Source organism: Chaetura pelagica, unplaced genomic scaffold (assembly GCF_000747805.2).
Source record: "Chaetura pelagica isolate M959 unplaced genomic scaffold, ChaPel_1.0 scaffold83, whole genome shotgun sequence".
NCBI lineage: Eukaryota > Metazoa > Chordata > Aves > Apodiformes > Apodidae > Chaetura > Chaetura pelagica.
Genome location: NW_009952893.1, coordinates 1,471,325 through 1,477,324, shown reverse-complemented (window position 1 = coordinate 1,477,324; position 6,000 = coordinate 1,471,325). Strand labels below are relative to the sequence as shown.

The 6,000-nt window shown below is 41.9% G+C and overlaps 1 protein-coding gene across 2 annotated transcripts in view; it reads right to left on the bottom strand.

The window, feature by feature from the left end:
• CHD7 (chromodomain helicase DNA binding protein 7) overlaps nt 1–6,000 on the bottom strand; it is a 92,439-nt gene that overhangs the window by 54,433 nt on the left and 32,006 nt on the right. The window lies entirely within an intron of this gene.

The window sequence follows — 6,000 nt, the reverse complement described above, 5'->3', positions numbered from 1 at the left end:
GCCGCCCCCCCGCCCGCCAGGTGAGGAGGGCTGACGGGCACCGCGCCGCTTGCGCCCCCCCGCACCGACCCCCGTAAATCGGCGCAATGAAGTGTTAGTTGTTGTTGCCCTGCCCCGACCGCCTACGGGTAACAGGCTTGAAGTCGGGAAGAGCAGCGGGGCCCAGGGTGGATAGAAGCCCCGCTTGCTGCACGGCAGCGCCAGGGAGGGCCGGCCTGCCCCGCTCCCGGGCACTCGCCACCCGGCCAGGCCCACACAAAGACCCCAGCAGCCACCCCAGCCCTGGCAGCAGGTCAGCCCCCACTGAGGCTTCCTTCTAGCCTCTCAGACCTTTCACCTGAAACCTGGCCTCTCAGACTGGCAGTGGCAAGGACTCCACGGCAAAAGCGTTTCATGACCTGCATACACCCCTGCGCCTCAGCGTACCGACTCGCTCTCGGTAACAGAGATGGGGAGGAAGCAATTTGGACGGAGTTTCAAATCTCCCCCATTGTCAGGTCTGTTAGAAACAGACACATGAAAAAGAGCCACCAACTCAGGGAGAACAAAGCCCATGCACGGCTCCACTGGGAATTTAAAGTTCTAAATCCAGCAGAAGAATTGTGCTTTGTAAATGCACAGCTACAGTTTCTTTTCTTGAAAGAAAGGTAAAGAACTAAGAAATCACGGAGGAAGAGCAGCATCCCCCAGAGTGAGGCAAGGTTTTGCTTCCCAGGGCATCACACACCCAGGAGCTTCATCTTGCTGGTGGGAGCATTAGCTTCCTTCAGTTGTCAGAAACTGCTGTTCCTCCCCATCTTCCCACAGAGCCAGAGTTATTTGTTCCTGACAATTAAATGTACCCACTTTTGACTCAGCTTTTCCACTTTCACACAGATCATATTCTTGCCGTTCAGGACTGGTGTTACCTTGGACCTGAATTATCTTTCTACATGTAAGTACAGGCAAGTAAAAAGCTGTTCTTAGACACCACTTTGCCATTACCATTAGGGTCTGCATGTCAATGCTTAACTCTGGATGCACATCTGATAGCACTTGCCAAATCTGTCAACAAGGAAGGCCAACTGTAATATACACATTTAGACAACTATCTCTCATATTTGTTTTTACACATGCAAGATTTAGCAAAGTCCTACTAGAGACAAGATAGCACCCACTCCCCCAACAAGAACTAGAAATCTGGGAGAAATTAAAGTAGCATTTGCAACACAAAAAACACCAAAATATTTTAACACTGTCAGTTAAAACTAGTCCTTCTCTTCCAGTGATACAACCACAGACATTTCAGATCAGATGTTTTACAATCCACCTGTTCAATACCGCTTTCTGTTTTCACCCTCTTATCCCTGAGGATTGCGTAGCATACTGACCAAAGGGGATCACTAAGAAAACAAACTGCAGAAGGTCAGACAAGTGAACGTGAAGAAAAACGGGCTGAAGAGGAAATCAGTAAATAGGATAACTGAAAAGAAAGCTTGAGTTACAATTTGAGAACAACTATCCAAACTTTAACAAAGTGGTTTGTGTCTGTTAGTCCAGAAAGAGCTAGGTCAAACTCCACGAACTTAAAGGGCTAAACCATCTGACTCAAAAATACCCCAAAAAAGCATGGAATGTTTCGAAGGATTAAGAGGGGAAGTAATTAGCCGTATGTTTACATTGTGCAACATCATCTGACCTTGGAAACTCACAGATCTGTTTACTAGTGTAATGTATGATGGCTATCAGGATTTAGATGATGCTTTTTTTCTGTAATGTAAACATTTTCATTCAGTCAGATCCCTTTTTTACCAGTTGGTAATACTGTCTTCTGACAAATTCATGATTGGAAAAAATGTCTAGCACCCACTATGGAGCACCAAAAACATAAAAAAAGTAATCCCACCCTCTCAACATGTTAGAGCTGTCATACTATCTGTACTGCCGTACCTGCCCAGGTGTCCCTTCCCATGACAGGGGGTTGGAGCTAGGTGATCTTTAAGATGCCTTGCAACCCAAATCATTCTATGATTCTATGATTTATCTAAGGAAAATAATAATTTTGGAAGCTTCTGGTGTAGTCAAGACATGGTGTTTTTTTAAAACCAGTTTTTATATGTCACAAAAGTAGGAAAAACAATAGGATAACAAGGTTTTTTCCAGCCAGAAATCTCAGCCAAATTACTAAGTACTCTTTGGTAACAGTGAAGCCCATGTGACCTGCCTGCAGTAAAGGTACATATGTGGCAGCTGGGCTGCCTGAAAAGTGAGATGAGGACAGGTGTGAACAGGAACCACCTCAGTGGACACATGCATGGAAATCTCACATGATTTCCTGTTCTCTCCCACAGGCACCCCCTTCCTGCCTTGCTCAGAATGAGTGGAAACTGCCACTGCCACTTCAGGACCTCTCTTCCTGCCCTTTGGCTCCCCAGGGTGCTGCGTCCTGCTGTCCACGCTGCTCCCTCTCACAGCAGCCTCCTCCTGCTTCCGCGGCCAGGAGCCATCCCCCTTCCGATACAACAAACAGCGAATCCGTGAGCCAAAAAAGTCTCTTCCCACCGCCCTCTAAAAAAAGATAATTACTCTCATGCTTAGCACTGCCCTTGTTAGCTGCAACTCACTCACCCTAGCCTGCATCCCAGGCTGCTGCTGTGTGTGTGGGAAGGACAACGTGCTTCATGCCGCAGGGAGCACAGAAAGAGCAGCCTTGCAAAGCACAGCACAGTGCCTCGAGGAGATGGGAGGAGGGACAAGCTCTTGCATAGAGCTGCTTGCCATTTGGCCCTCACAAATAGCTAGTGCTTCTCCCACTGTAATCAGTGGCCACCCTCTGGGGTTCCATACGAAGCAGCAGGAGAGGTATCAGCTGTCCTGCAGCATGATCTTCTCAAACAGGTGGTCCTCATCTCCTCCAGGGACAGGCACAGGAGGAACAGACATCTGAGCCATGACTTTGCAATTCAGTAGGACTACTTGCTATTCCCTGTCCATCTACTTTTGGAAAAATCTACCTGCTTTGTGTGTCCCTGAAGCTGGCTCTATAACTTTAAGAGCTCAGATAATACTTAGCACCTGAACAACTTAGTTAAAAGCCTTCATTTGTGATTCTAAGTATACCTATATTTTGCTGTCAAGCCCAACTAGTTTGGTCCACAATAGATTAGTTTTGCAAATTTTTTTTTCCGGCCACCATCAAATTTATCTTTCTGTATTGGAAGGACTGGGCTAAGTGCAATAGTACAATACTGTGTGATCTTTCTTTCAAAATGACCCAGTATGCAGTATTACATACCGGCTGCCCACTTGGGTGCTTGCTTTCTTTTTAAGATGTCGTGGGACACAATTTAAACAAGTATGAAATTAATCAGCCTCTTCCACTCTTTCATCTGACTGTTGTCCCTCACATGAAGGTGCATTTCAATGAGGGAGACTGCTCATTTTGTCACAGCTCACACCAAAGATGGAAGAGATGTGATGGATAAAGTTTCTGGTTACCATTTGTTTGGATTTTGGTTTGTGTTTGGTTTTTTTCTTAGTAAAACAATTAGACTATTAGTCAAAATTATAACTGAAATAACAGGGTTAAATTATGAACTATATTAAATTTAAAAAATGGTTAAGATACTACAATAACCAGATTTTTTAATCTATGTGTACACTCTAATACAGCCTGTGTCAAAATTCAACTACCAAGGACTTGTTAGCTCTATCAAAAAATCTGTTGCTCTTCAATAAATCATTTCCTATGTTTGGCTTTATTTACCTGACTTTAACATGAGTGCAAAACTCTTTCATTAAAACTGATCAGCTTATTCAGGAATAAAAACTGGTAGTTTTGCACAATATTTAGAAATCTGAAAATCACACTACAACTTTCAATGCTTAGAAGCAAAATACTGAGCAATACAAGCTCTAGAGTTAAGACGTGCCACACACTGCACTTCTCCATAATCATCTCATAATCTATATTAATTTGCATTAATCTCACTCAGCTACTGTAATACTTCCTGTCTCAAGTTAACAGTGCTGAAATACTGTGGCTCAGATGACTGTTTGGACTGCTGGTTTATTTAAAAACTTGATTCAATCATCTGTCACTGGACAGAGTCCCCAGTCTGTCATATTGCCAAAGTAAGCAAATTTCTTTCATGGATTTGAAATTCTTCAGCAGCACAGCATCCTAACACAGTCTCTTCAAGGAAGTTTGATACTGAAGCTGGAAAGACCACAAAATGAAAACAACCTTGTTTTCAAGGGAGCATTTGGTAATAGGGAGACAAGTCCATTATGGGGAAAGTTGGACTTTCTCCACAGCCCTGAGTAGGCACAAGAAATAGCAACTACTCTTAATGCTGACCCAAACACATTTCTCACAGGTAAAACAACAGGGCTTAATACTTACTAGAATACTCTAAATCATCTAGCTACTTGGGGACAAGAGTCATTGCACAGGAAAGAAGGTTAAGAGTCTCCTACAAATACAACTAAGGAAGCAGAGATTTGTTCCTTCAAAGCAAACTCTGCATGGCATATCCCAAGATTCAGAGATGTGCAATGAGATACTAGGATTGAGCAACAGACCAGCTCTGAGGTGTGATGCCCAGCACAGCCACAGGAATGAGTGCATGTTTTGGAGGTAGATGCCACCTAACCACTGATTTTTAAAGAAAGCTTCATTTGTAGTCAAGACCTTGTTTGTAAAACTTCACTAATTGAGAAGTTCTGCAGAAAAAACTTTTTTAGTTTTTGTTTGTTTGTTTTTTTGCTTTTTGGTGGCAAAAGTTGCTGGGAGATGCTCATTACCATGCAATATGGCCTAGTCAGCCATTAAACCTGTAAGTATAGGGAAATGGAACAAAGAAGTTACTCTAGCTGATACAGTACTTTGGTTTCAAAAAATGCATATGGGTAGATAGGGAGATATGTAACTTAAAAGAGTTTTTCTAAGCTATGATTTGCTGTCTATATAAACTCCATACATAGGACAGTCTGGAACACAGCCAAAATAACTTCTGCAATAGAATAAGGTGATCAGTTGTAATCTATATAATCTACGAAACAGTTAATACAACCTGTACAGGACAACATCTGATTTTACAAGCCTGTGTTTACAAATTCTTCCGGAAACAGAGTCTATGCTAACATAGAAATTTATCTTTCTTGCCAAAGGAACAGTAATATCTTACTATCTATGCCTCATTTAGCTATATAGCTGTATCAAACCTAACCAGTAGTCATTCTTGTAGAATATATGCAAAGCTGATTCATTAACTGCAATTTTTAAACCCTAATAGAAATGGATTTTGCAAACTGATTTGGATTAACCAAGTCTGGCTGTGCTTCCATCTGGAAGTTATATTTTATAATGCTAGCCACATCTTGAAAAACAGAATCAGATGTTTGGAACAAATTCAGAACAGTTGTAAGAAATTCTAGGTACAAATGAAAAAAAAATATTGAGCTTTAATGTCTTTTTCCTCTCAGTTTTCTTTCAAGTACACATTTATAATCATAGTGTTTAGGGAGTTGAGGGGTAAGGAAAGAATCTATGTTATTATCTATGACGTATTTACTCATGTGTAACGGCAGTTTGTTCTTTCTCAAACTACTCTGTAGCATTTTAAGCTTATCCTGATAACGGGACCTGATGCTGAGTGAAAACAGTTAAGCAACAGGATTGAAGCCTCTGGTCTATCCACAAAGATTTTCTGCTAGGAAAATTGTCTTCACATGAAACAGCAAAACGAATATGATCTCTACAGTGAGGATACATCAACATCCATATAAAATGCCTTTTCAGCTGTGCAGCTTATAGCCCATGGGTAGTGGCAGTAAGGGCTGTACAACTTCTAACAATGCTAAGTATCTAGCTTCTTTATTTAGAAAAAAATGTCAAACCTTTTTACTCTAAGCCTTCATCTCTGGATTTGGTCAAACCGACATTAATATTGAAACAATTTAATTTCTTAAGGCACAAATCACACACAAGGACAGATCAGCATTAGAAGAGAGTTAGTT